The sequence below is a fragment of the Syzygium oleosum genome, unplaced genomic scaffold, assembly GCF_021117445.2.
Source record: "Syzygium oleosum isolate NSW1041296 unplaced genomic scaffold, Sole_v2.1 Sole_v2.18, whole genome shotgun sequence".
In the NCBI taxonomy this organism is placed as follows: Eukaryota; Viridiplantae; Streptophyta; class Magnoliopsida; order Myrtales; family Myrtaceae; genus Syzygium; species Syzygium oleosum.
Window position 1 is genome coordinate 2,014,033 of NW_026607502.1, and position 14,014 is coordinate 2,028,046.

The 14,014-nt window shown below is 38.7% G+C and overlaps 1 long non-coding RNA gene and 3 pseudogenes across 1 annotated transcript in view; 1 reads left to right on the forward strand and 3 right to left on the reverse strand.

Moving 5' to 3' along the window:
* On the forward strand, positions 1–5,537 carry LOC115662485 (uncharacterized; annotated as a pseudogene).
* The window catches only part of LOC115665148 (disease resistance protein L6-like), a 47,537-nt pseudogene that overhangs the window by 21,667 nt on the left and 11,856 nt on the right, over positions 1–14,014 (reverse strand).
* Positions 2,772–14,014, reverse strand: part of LOC130140390 (uncharacterized) — a 16,717-nt gene continuing 5,474 nt past the window's right edge. Inside the window, exon 2 of the long non-coding RNA XR_008818402.1 lies at positions 2,772–3,243. This is a non-coding gene — a long non-coding RNA (uncharacterized LOC130140390). The remainder of the gene's footprint in view (positions 3,244–14,014) is intronic.
* Positions 5,304–11,817, reverse strand: LOC115663066 (disease resistance protein L6-like; annotated as a pseudogene).

Below are 14,014 nucleotides of genomic sequence, written 5' to 3' on the forward strand. Positions count from 1 at the left end.
TCGTTGATCATTTGGTTCTCAAGTATCGATCCACGTGATCGGTCCGTGTGATCGACAGTCGAGATATTTTTTGATGCAAAGATCCGGATCCATTGGAATGTTTCCCTAGCCACTCCGCGGAAATGCTTTCCATAGAGGGGCAAACTCGGAATTTTCTCTGTCCCCTCGGGAGATCTCCCGGCGAGCGCACGACGAGTCGGCTCCGGCGAACCTCCGTCGCGTTTCCGTCGCTTTCCGGTCCCGCCTCTTTCAAATCCGCTCTATATATAAATATAGTCGCCATTCAAAAACCTCAGAAAAACCAGATTACTCCAGTCGATCTCTCTCTCTCTCTCCGACGCTCACGAGCTCGCCGGCGGTCACATTCGCAGGCGAGGTACTGTAGATCCTTCCGTTGACATGCGAATCGATCTTTGAGCTTTCTGTAATCCGTCGATCTTCTTCTGCTATGGCTTTCGTCGCGTCTTCGTTAGCTCGTACACTCTGAAATTTCGGCATTCGCTGATTGTTTCGAAGTGTTGAGCGGAGGTACTTCGCCAGCGCGCGTACTTTTCCGATGAGGAGTTCCTTTAGGCTCACACTGTCACGTTCGTTGCGTCTCCCTTCCTCCGTCGCAGTAGGTCCATTTGATTTCAGAGGACCTACCTCTCTGTGATCGATGTAGATCGGTTTTATCGAGTTCGTTTGAGCATCGTCTATGATTTTGGAAGTTAGGCACAGCGAAGAACTTCTTTCTTAATTACTACGTTTATCTATTATTCTGGCGCATTTGGCTTCAGAAAATGGGTGGAACAAGTTTATAGACAGATTTGTGTTCAGAATTGCTTTAGGGCTATTACTGGTATGAGTAGGAGATTTGTCGCTGCTCAGGGCAGTTTCACCCGAAGATAGGAGAAATGGTGCCCTGATAAGTAGCTGTTCTGATGTATCTTTTTTTTTCAATAGCATTCATTTTAATAGAACTTCGCCGTGCTGGAAATCGAATGATCTGAATGCGATAGGAGGACCTACATATTTTAGGTTGTCATAAGACGGCTATTCATGCATTTGCTAAAACTCAATGCCACAGTTTCTTATGTTAAATTAGCATACGTGTTCTTTTCTTGGAATACATTGTACTGGATTAGCCCTGTGCTTTGCCCCTGTATGAACTGTTTAATGCTGCATTCGTTCATCCTTTGCACTAGCTATAGTGGATCCGCTTGCGGTCTAGTCAAACTCCTTCAGACATTTCATATTAGAAGTTTGTGAGACTCATGTCACACTTGAATCAAGGCAGAGAAATTTTGAAATGATTGTTACTGTTTTGTGGTGGTTAGTCGTCCATCTCACCACTGCTGTCAAATTGGAGATCCTTTACCTTTGCATTTGTGCGCGGATGAAATATGAATCTTCAGAAATATATGACAGTGCAATGTATATATGGGTGTTTTTGGTCGCACCGTTTTTCAATTTAAAGCTTGCAACTCTCCACCTAACCACTTTGTATAAGTAAGTGCTGCTCCCGTATGAACTGTTGATATGTCAAGTTGTGGATTGTTCTCTTTAATGGACTGGCTAAGGTCCCTCCTAGGCTAGTTTATATATGCTTCTGCAAAAGATAAGTGCAAAAATGTTATAGATGCAATGTTTTCACAAAGAGATGTTGCTTTTATGAAGAGAGGAGGTTGCTGTGTAGTACAGCAAACTCAAGGGGTTTGCAATTAATTCTCCCTTTTCTTTTGTAAATTCTGAGGGCCATTTAGATTCTCTTTTTTCTTATGCTATCCTCACTCTTTCCCTTGCAGATGGCAGAATCACCGGAGGAAACTGCAGTGGTGAAGCGGAAAGAGGATAAATCATTACTAGGTACTCTGTAAGCTTGACAAATCTAAAAATACAGTTAATTCACTTCAGATGTGGAACTGTACCACAAGGATGCATATTTCTCTATTTCAAAACCTGATTAATTTTTTTAGGTTATTATTGTTAATTTAGTATGGCCTGACTTATGACGCTTTTGGATATTGTGGTCAATAATTAGTGCAGCATACTTTGCACGTACTTGAAAATCAAATTAAAGCTTTCTTAGTGTTAAAATAGGTTTTCATCCTTGTCAATGAGTAGGATCCTTGCTTGTACACATTTCTGGCCATGTCATATGAAAGTCAGATATGTAGGTCATAGCTCAATGTCGAATCAGATTTCAACAGATACTGAATTTGGAAAGGAGTTCCTTACCTTCTGGAAGTCGTTGTCTGTGGCAGAAGATGATGCAGTGGAATTTAGCTTTGATACAGTTGGCAAAGGCAAGACGAAGAAATTCAACTTTGGTAAACTGTAAGTGAAACTTAAAGTATAGGCAGTTAGATAATAAACCGGTATGGATGTGGACTCTAACGTTGATATTCTATCTTCATATTTGTGTTGGTTACGTATATTCACCCCTGTACAGTTACCTCTTTGTGGAGAACAATGCCTGTGGTGATTAAGCGAGCCATGCTTTACATATCATTCAACCACTACAAAAATCATTGAAATGGTGGATGATGGTGAAGATGCATGAAAGCTTGTTACAGTCTTACTTGTTATGAGAGTGGGATATATCTCTGCTTTCTGTGGATTAATTGTTAAAAAACCATTTTCAGGGATGTCGATTTTAATCTGGATGCTGACTTTGACAAGTTATCATCGTTCAAAGTGGACGTGCCAGATCTCGATTTCTCTTGCCCATCTAAGAAATCTCCAAACAACAGGGACAGAAATGAAGCAGAATCACCCGATGAAGGAAATTCCAAGAAAAGATTTTCTTTCTCCTTTGGTTTTAGTGAGTAAGACAGCTTCACAATGTATACATTTGGGCTTATTCGTTCATGACTTGTGATTGCAATCTAGGAACTTAGCAGTCATTTGTGCTATCCAGGTTGGATGGCTTTAATCTTGATGCACCCATGATTGAGGGAGAACAAGGTGGGAAGAAGGTTATAGGAAACAAAGGGAGATCATAAGAGATGAATGAGCACCCGGGCTCAAAAACTCGCCTTCCCGAGGCAATTTCTGATTGTGCGGATAATGCTATGGAGGATAATGTTTGATCTACACAGTGTGTGGGTACATCAGAGAGTCAGATAGAAAATTCTGTAACTTCAACTTCTATGCCTAACCCAAGAATGGATGATTGGGTGCCAAAGTCCGCAGCCTGTAGAAACTCAATCCCAGAACAATCTTCTTTCGGAAGGACAAACAGCACGTGGGCTTGAGAATCTGATTAACAAAGTTATTCATCAGATAAAACAGTACCAAGAGAAGTACACATTCAGCCCCGGGCTGATACAAATTTAAGTAAATTCCAGAGCTTCCAAGAAAAAATTTGTCTATCATCAAATGCTCAAATTCCACTTTGGATGAAGAGCAGAGTAACAGGTAACAATTGGTAGGGGAAGCCACATATTCTTGTGGGAACGTATGCTCAGAAGGTTTAACTATGTCACATGTTCCAGGAACAGAAGGCGAGGCAAATGAAAGCAATAAACCTTTTCTTGATACATGGAATGCTACTAAGGCTTATAAAGAAGATGCCAAGCCTGACACTAATCGTAATCTGGGTAAAGTATTGCATGACGGTGAAATGACCCTACTTTATCCCTTACCTTTAAGTGATTTGTAGAATGAGAGGGCAGAAACTTATATTAGGATAATATTGGCAAGTTTATGCCATTTAATTAGAGCAATGAGTCATTAATGTCTCCTTTTAAGAAACATGGACTTGATAGTTGATTTTATGAAGAAAGAACATGCATCTGTATTCCAAGGAGGGCAATGCAAGTTCTTGTGATTATCAGTTTGATGCACTCACACATTGAGTTCTGGCTTCATGTTGACGCAGTTGATGATAGAGAAAATTTGGTAGATCAACAGCATAACATTTTTGCACCTCTTAGTTTATTTTTACTACTATGTAAATGTCCCATGCAGAGAACCTGCAGCTTTTATATTGTCCTCTTTCTTTACCTGTAGGTTGCCTGGACAAGCCCACTCAAATTTATTTAATAAATCAGAGGAAATTAAGAGTCAGTCTTCTCGAGATCTATTAACTGGGAGAAAGCTTACTCAAATTATCAGCAAAAGACTTGCTTCTGTACATCTAAATGAAAAAGAGTGAAGATATTCTTTTTTATTCTAGTTTCTTTGATTGGACATTCCGTGCTTTATAACATCACATGGTTTATGCAATCTTCAAAAGGTTGGGAGACAATTCCAAAGATTCTCAAGTTGGAGGAAAGTTGCTGGTTGGTCTAAATTCACTTGCAAGGGAGGACACAAAAAGTCAATCTCTTTTGACTGGAAGCCATAACAGTGTGAAAACCATTTCTCAATCTGGGGTGAGGCATTGGTACCCAATCAAGTTGTAACTTTAGAGTTGAATGAAATGTTGTTCAAATTCTACTGATTTCATCTTCCCATGTACTTCAGTTAACAATTGCTGACAGTGAGTTAGTAATGTGTAAGTTGTCTTCTTCCTGCTGCCACCCCCTCCCCTCAGAGGGGATAAAAGGAAGAAATTTACCTCCTTCCCATAAAAAGTTGCCCTGGTTATCACTCTTCTGCTATCCAATGGACATTCATCTAGGGTAAAATGAGATATTTTTTGTTCGACTGTATATCATAGTTTCCATTGAGACATTGGACACTCACCTATTTGCTGTATATTACTATTTTGATCAACCCATGTAGATATATGTAAAAAAATCTTTTGATGCTCTGTGATCATTTGGTTGCTTGGTGAAATTAGAGCCTTTTCAGCTGAAATCATAAAGTTTTACTTGCAATTCTATTTCAAGTCCAAGTCTTCCATTATTATTTGCCAGGAAAGCCATATTAAATTCACCATAATATGCTATAAAGAGGATATTGACATCTTGATCTTTGTCTCTGGTAACATATGACTAGATTATCTAATAGAAGACTACAAGCCTGGAAGTCGGGTTCACCATCTGCTGTAGCATGATTTATTCATGTTCGAGTTGAACCTTCTGAGTCACATGAAATGGGAGAGCGATATTCCTTCGAATAATATTTACTTTTAAGACCGAAATAACTCTTGTTTACAGAAAAATGTATCGATGTCATGTCATATCTGTTCTTTATATGGATATGATGCTGTTCATGTTATGTCATCCCTGTCTTAGAGACATTGCCAGCTCAAACAAGTAAATTTCATAAGTTGGATTAGACCTTTTTGACACAACACTATATTGCATATGCTTAACCTGCTTGTACTAAATTTTTGCAGTTTTCCATGCAAGACGGGCAATTTCAATGAGTTGTGAAAACTAGTCGAAAAGATATGCGACAATCCTGAAGTAACAAATTCAAGCGACGGATCTTACAAGGATTCAAGGATCAGAAATGTGGATGTGAAGAACAGCATGTCTCTTAAATGTGCCACAAGGGCAATTCATCTGTGTAGCTTGAAAATGATGAGGTCTCACCTGCGTCCTAACTTGATGCCCTGGTTCCTAAAATCATTCTTAGAAACTTGTAGACTCTTCAGTGCATTGACCCCACTAGACTGGTGTCCGTCCCTGTGTGCTAAAAATCTTAATCCGAGATAGTCTTCAAAATTCCACAATGTCTTTAAAACGTGTCCAAGTCCGATAAAAGAGTGATTCCTGAAAAATAAAATGATAACCAATATTGCGTGAAAGTTTCAACCAGTAATACATATCAACTACTTACTGTCTACTGTGTTTAATCATTTTGTCAATGTATACTATGTAAAAGTAAATAGATAGAAGCTGTTCTAAATTCTTCGAAAGCTACTGATGTATATATATTTAGATTGCGGTATGAGAAAGGATCTATACATAAGAGGAAATAATATCATATAAAAAAATATCGTAAATCATGTGAGATTCGCGTAATGATGAAGGACAATTGTGTATACTGACTATGCACATCACGCGAGTTTGATTTTCCGTATCACCAAATGCAAACAATTTCACATTGAAACCATCCTCTTTGTCTTTGACTCGTATCCTACCCGGTCCACAAGATCCGTAAGATTTTTTTACGGGTTTGACACTTTATATGCCTCAGATATAAGCTTCTAAGAGAGGGAAACAATATGTTATTATCGGAAAATGATGGGGGGCTAGATATAAATCAAGTAGATAAAGCCTTCCCTCCTCCTTTTCTCCCCAATTCTGTGTAAGCGTAGTCATGGAAGCAGGTTAATGAAGTTTCAACTATGTGAATTTGCATAGGCATAAATTCAACTGGTTTTGTTCCTATTCCAGCTAACTTAAGAAGATTTTTATGTATACAATCGAGTAAATTATAGTAGAAGTTGAAACCAAGACTCGCTGCGCATCAAAAGTTAAATGAGTAGCAGAAATTGAATCTGCACTCTACCACAAAGAAAAATGCTTCGCGACTAAAAAAAGTAAATATCCGAAAGATCAACTACTTTGAATCATGTTTGAAGTGGCCTTTTATCAAACTGTCAAAAACAGGGGAGTATGCAGAAATACATCATCCACCGATTAGATTCTCAATTTTTTTCTTTTAAGAATGAAAAATCTTAAAAGGCATTTTACGATGCTTTTGGAACACACGTCCTACTTGGCCGACCCCAACCACATGCAAATTCAAGTAACACTTAAATCCATCAAAGGACATAAGTCACTTGATTAGTGGATAGGTGGACCACGTAAGTTGTGTTCTCGAAACACCTCCGTTGGCAAATTTTAAAAAAAAAAAAAAGTCGTGCAAAGTGTATTTGATTCTATTAATGTTCTATCTTCACCGTAGAAAGCGTAAGTCACTAAACTCGTTTGCAGAATGAATAGTTTTAAGCAAGAAATGGAAAACAAAGTGGAGTATATTACGTAAAAAATTCGCTAAACTAAACAATTCATTTTATATAAAACGAAATGATCATTTTAATAAGAGACTCCAAGATATTTTATATATTTCTTCTAAAAATTGTAGTTTGTCCTATTCCTTCTGATAAAAATTGACATTGTCGTGTAGACTTGCTCCACATATAGAACTTTCTCATATACAATAAAAAGAAAATGAGAAAACGTGAGCTGAAAATAAAACAAATTTATATAAAGTGGATTTTAAAATAAGTGAGACCAAATATTAATCAATGTTTGTTTGATTGTTTTTTTTTTTTCTGATTTCTCACCATCATTACAAAATCTACCTTAAAGTTGAATTCGTGTTTGTGGATAGTTGCGTCAAGAAAAAATCAAAAAGAAATAGAGAGAATGATTTAGACTCACCTTATACCGCTTGAAGGACTGGACGGAGCCTATGAATCCTTTCTTAACCCTTCCTGATTTCCTGCAATAGTAGATCCGTACGCGGCAATCATTTGGCAGTTTGGTGGTTGACACATCAATCAACCTTTCCAACGATCCGCATCCACAAACAGACAAGTAGTCCAAAAACTCCAACTCGTCGACACCCTCGACAACCCGTAGCCCACTGCAGCACTCAATTATTAAAGACTTCAGGTTCTTTAAGTATGACAAACCACCGAGACTTTGCACATTTGGACCACCCACAAGGTCAAACGATTCCCACGATTCCGACGGACCTACAACTTGAATGTCGAGTATTTTAGGGCATGCCCTCAGTGCGAGATTTCGTAACTTAGTTAAGACTCTCGATTGGAAAATTAGTTTCCCTTCACAATTAATCAACTCATTAGTAGACTCATAAGCTATCTTTTCCAAGGACATGCAATACTCAATACGCAATACCTCCAGTGATTCGAACACCCAAGAAAATTGGATCTCAACTAGCTTTCCACAATAATGCACCTCGACATCTTTCAGCTTCTGCATTCTTGATAGCCTCAATTTCTCGACGTATACACAGTTTCGCACAAGCAACTCCTTTAACTGTGGAAGTTGAAGCCCATCAAGTTGTATTTCTTGCATTGGAGAACCATAGAGGTTTAAACATGACAAGTTTCTCAGGTTCGTAGAGAGTGGCCCAATTACATTGAAATGATCAAGGCTTAGCTTTTGCAAAGACAAGGGAAGTTGCGGAAAGGTTTGCAAGTCCAAACCAAACAAAGCAAGTTCGTTTAGCAGAGAAAGGGAAGCCATATCAGGAGGATCAAGGACTTTGTGAAGTTTGATGCTCAATTTGGTCAGTTTGGATAACCTCCTAATCCACCATAACTCGCCCATATGCAATTTAACTCCTACTCGTTTTTTTCGTGAAAATCTATCTTCTAGATAATCTACACCGTCAGTTAGATCCAATTCAACCAAATTAGTCAAGTTTGAAAGATCCGGGATTACCAGCAATGATGTAGATGACACTCTTAGATGGGTCAAACTTGTTGGGAGCGTCGGCAACTCTTGAATCCAATTACATTCCACCAACTCAATTCTTTGCAGTCGAGGAAGCATGCTAATGGTCTTGGGAACTTCACTGATACCAGTACATGATAGATTGAGGATTCTTAGAAAGGGCAGACTTCCAATTCCAAAAGGAAGTTGACCTTTTAAAAGGCCACTATTGACTTGAAGCACTTCCAGATTCTGGAGCATTCCAATAGCACCGGGTAACTCCCATGAATTTGCTGAATATAAGTCACGAGGAAACTTACTTTGAAAGTGCAACTCACGTAATGATTTCAAGTTCCATATGGAATCTGGGAGTTTCTCTATTCTAGCGCAATTTACGAAGAAATACTGCAGATTTATTAGGTCCCCTATTTCCTCCGGCAAATGTTTAAGAGATGTGCAATCATCAATCTTCAAGTCAATCAGACACTTCAACTTCCCAATAGAGTTGTCGATTTTCCTCAAATTAGGACACCAGCAGAAAGCAAGCCTCTCTAAATTCGGGCATCCAGAGAAGTCTGGTGTTCTGATTATGTTGTCACACCGATCAAGAGAAAGAACTTTCAATTTTGTTGACATCTGTCAAAATGAATGCAATATTCAATGGATGAACAATCAAATATTACTTTCTAAGAAAATAAAATAGAAATAAGCATATTACGCACCTTGATTAAGTTTCGTAATCTTGAATCATCTAAGAAGCCAGCACGAAAGAATTCAAGAACGACTACATTCTTTAGATACATGTTGGTCCATTTATGTATTTGCAGACGATAACCGAAAGAAATCCATCTTAATTTGGTAAGATGATTCGCTACGTCGCCAACAAGGGTTAATCCGGATAAACTAAGGAATCTCAACTATTCAAACCTTCCAATCTCTTTACTTTGAACAATGATATCATCATGGGGACGTTGTCTAGATATATTAAGAGATAGTGCTTGAACGTTCTTGTTCATCTGCAAATGAGAATGGGAAATTGAGTGATATCAGTGTTCTATCTCGTAGAGCAAAAGGATTATAAAAAGGAAAAGAAAAAACAAGAAGATGGAGCATCCAAAGTCAATGCAGCAGAAATTTTTGTCAGAAACAAGTTAGTTCTCTCTAGAAGTGCTTTACCTCCTTTCGTCTTATTGCATCAAGGCCCTCCTCCCAAATCCATAGCCTGCTCCTCTCCTCAAGATTTATTGGATTTTCTTGACGAACAATTTCCCTTCCAAGATCTCTGAGTTGATCGTGCATCCAAAACTTATTATTCTCCACAATCATTACCAGAGACATGCCAATGAGGATAGCAACTCCAGTATCCGGGAAAAACTCACAATCTTTCCACATGTAGATTGCATTCGTCTTATCTTCACCGATGAAAAAGCATGCGATATCCAGGAAAATTTGTCGTTGCTCGAAATTTAAGGCATCATAGCTGATCTTCAACTTTCCAAAAACATCCTCGTGAGGTGCTTTTCTTAACTTTTACAACGTCTCTTTCCATAATTCTTGCGGTTTGTGGTAGAGTAACGAACCAATTACCTCAAGAGCCAACGGAAGTCTCCCAGTAGCATGTACGATTTCCCCTGAAAGATCATTGTAATCATCTAAAGGCGAGTCTCTGTTAAATGCATGCTTGCTAAAAAGCTCAAGTGCATGATCAGTAGTCATCACCTCCATTTCATAATCTAAAATTTGATACTTTGGTGTATTGATTTGCAAAACATCTTTATTTCGAGTTGTAATCAATATTCTAGATCCTGAATATAAAGTACTCTTTCCAACTAATTTCTCCACTTGTTCGGTGTTATCAACGTCATCAAGTACAATGAGAACTTTCTTATTGAAAAGTACTTCTCCGGTTCTCTTCATTCCATAATCAATTTCGTCAATGCTCCTTGTTCCCGCGGGATGGCCGATTTCAGATAATAACCTTTTTTGCAAGTCAACTAAGCCATCGACTCTTAATGACTTCGCGCGAACACCTTCGAGGAAATAACAACACCTTCCAAAATGAGAAGAGAGTTGGTTGAAGACGACCTTGGCGAGAGTCGTTTTACCGATACCCCCCATCCCATAAATCTTGACGAGTCGCACACCATTGGAATTGACATCTAATAATTTGCTTATAGCTACTACTTGATCGTCAATTCCAACTAAATGTTCAGTCACTGATCTATGTTTTGTCTTCAACTTTTTCACAACCTACTCAACTACCAATTTAATCAGTTCCCCGTGGCTGCCACAGTAGAAAATAATCTTAGTTGGGGAAAAATGCGAAATCACGATTACCTAGCAAGAAATGATGTTATTCAAGCACCAGATAAACCACGCAATGATTTGTAAGTAATGAGAACTTAACAATCTAGAAGTGATCTTCCAAAAGTCCATATTGAACATTAACATCACTCCAAAACACACTTTTTATGCACTGGGCAATTTATGTGCCACGTTATGACCCAAACTTTGACTTGATTCCATACACGAGATTAGCAATCTCCGGATTTTCGAGCAAGATAGATGTATTAAAAATTATGCATTTGAAATTGACAATTCATTAATTATGTTCGAGTGACAACCGTAGAAGTTGAATATCGTGTCTACAACAGGAGAAATGTTCAGTTTAATGTATTGAAAGATTAAATGATTAGATAGGAAGTGCATGGCATTTTATTATCCCATTCTTTTTCCTCCCACTGTCCACAAGGAAATATTATTGTAGCTACCTAGCTATTAATATCCTTGTTAAGCAGTTTCACGTTTTTTTTTTTTCAGACGTAGTAAAGGTTCATCGTTTAGTATTACTATGATAAAACTCCCACCTCAATCTTACCAGGATTTTCACATCTATGATCAAGTGTTTAAGGAAAATTGGGAAAACAAGCATCTTGAAAGCAGCTAGCTTACCCTTTGTACTTCTTCACTTCCCACCCCTTTATCGCATCAACCTCCATGAGAGCCTCTCTCCAAGCGGTGACTGCCTGTTTGCTCAACTTCTTCTCACGCTCCAAATTGAGTATGGCATCGCGATACAGCGGGGTCTTTAGCTTAATATCGTCACGTTCCACGTCGAAGAAAATAGGTAGGATCACTTTATTACCTTCTGATTTGAAGGTAATTGCCATGATCTGCGCGAGCTCACGGAGGCACCATTGGCTCGAAGCATAGTTTCGAGAGAAGACGGGTATGTAAATCCCGGAGTTGTCGATGGCTTGTAAAAGTGATCCATCGATCATTTCACCGACACGCAGCTCTTCATCGTCTCGGAAGACGCAGATTCCGGCATCGGTCAAGCCATGGAAGAGGACGTCGGTGAATCCAACGCGAGTATCGGGTCCTCTAAAGCTCAGGAACACTTGGTACTCGCTTCCCGACGAGGTTCCTGCATCTGAGCTTGCCATAGCAGTAGTTTGCTCAGTTTAAGCAGATCTCCTCTTTCTTTCTCTCCCCCTCTCTCCGGCCCGATGTTGTTAACAAAGGAAGATGCCGCGTCAACACGTCACGAGGATAAAGTGGAGTAGTTTTAAGGAAAACCGATGAAATCCTGTGGGTCTATGAGAAAATGGTTGAAAAAGAAAGTCGTGATTTTTTACGACAAAGACCATGAGATCGAATGCTATTGGTGGATGATTAAAAAGAAAAACCAAAATCGTTGCTAAATACTTGTGAAAACGCGTGCGTGCAGTAGCAGGCCCCATTGCCATGTGCAAAGGTTTGGAAAGAACGTGATTTTGGCATGACATGCACGGAAGTCAAGTAATCAAACTTTCATTATTCATAGATCTACCCCATTCCAAGACATTGTAACTTTTCTATTTTCATTCCTCTTTCGCACAAATATTTTATTCATTCTCTCTGATCCTCCCTTTCTTGATACTCGGGCTAATAAAAGCGACTTACCTGTCGAAAAGAACAAGGAAGTTTCCTTTTTATGTACAAAATCAGTTCTTGTTTTGTTTCTTTTGCCGCTGCACCCAATTACATTCTCTTTTCGCGGTTCTAACGATTCCAACACGAAACAATAGACGGTAGCTAAGATATAAGCAATATCAGGATATCATGATAAATAATGAATTTTTTTTTTGAAAAGTTTGCAAAGTCTGATGCTAATCTTGCCAGACCAATTCATGATATTAGCGAGGAATTTCGCTTATGGGATGATATTTATCTATTCCTTGAAATATCTCCGACCCGATATTTTTAAGGGTTAATACCACGAAAAATCTCAAACTAGTATATCTATGATAAATTTACTCCAAACTATTTTTTTGACCACAAAAAACCCCAAGCCGATACACATGTGACAATTTTGCCCCGAACTAATTTTTTGACCATAAAAAACCTCAAACTGTACACATGTGACAATTTTACCCCAAACTAATTTTTTGACCATAAAAAACCCGAAACTGGTACACCTGTAATAAATTTACCCTCCGTTAGTTTTCGTTAAATTTTACTGTTAAATTGTTAAGTTTGATGACACGTGGTTATTGACAGGTGTACCCATTTGGGGTTTTATCCCTCTATTTATCACAAGTTTGCCAATTTGCTATTTTTCGTGATATTAATCCAATTTAACGGACACTAACGGAGGGTAAATTTGTCACAAATGTATCGGTTTGAGATTTTTAGTGGTCAAAAAATTAGTTCGGAGTAAAATTGTCATAGGTGTACTAATTTGGGAAAATTATTGTACGGGGAATAGGAAAAGCAATCAATACAGCACGCCTTCCACCGGCAAAAGAAAAACCCCACTACATTTTCTGGACGATGAGGAAAATGACTCGCCCCATATGTTACTGATGACGTGGAAATTCAGTATGATTGCATGTTCTCAGAAAAATCTGAGTTTTTTTGTTTCTTTGTTTTCTCTTTCTCCTTCTTTGGGTCCTCGCAACTTCGATTGATGAAGGTGCTCGAGTTCTTGTTTCGTTTCTTTTGAAGGAGGGGGGATGCTTCTGGGGAATCTTCCCTGAACCTGCGTGTCCTTCCAAGAAAGCTCCGAAGTGGGACATGGCTAATGTCGACACCTATCGAAGACAAAGTCCTCAAAACAAATGTTCTCATTCTCGGAGCAGATTGATTTTTAGACCAATTGAAATCACGAGAAAGATGTAGTGCCCGATCATCTCTTGCAAAGCCTTCATTCGTAGATGCTGCCGTCATTTGTCGTCATCGATGTCGAAACCGTCGTTCTCGCCACCGCACCCAATTCCATTCTCTCTCCCCGGTTTTAACATTTCCAACATGAAGTAATAGATGGTGGCGAAGATATTAGCAGTCTTAGGATACCGTGACGAAGAATTTTGACGCAAATTTTATTTGCTGCAAAGAACGGAAAATATTTATTTGAAAAGTGCTATATAAGTGCTGCAAAGTCTGATGCAAATCTAGTATCAGGTTATTACATGCCAATTCATGAAATTAGTGAGAAATTTCGCTAATCTGACACTTACCTATCCCGTAAAAATCTCTCTTAACAAGCATATTGAGAGTAACCTCAAGGCTCTTTAAGACACCTAGCTGCCTAAAAAAAATTGGAATTGCGCCGAATCTTTGTCCAGATCAGTTTCCCCAGTTCATACTCCTTCAAATTTACCTTCATTGCTCCTACTTCTTCCTTTACACGTTCAACTTTTTCGTGCAGTTTTATAAGGGCATGGCTTTGTCTCCCG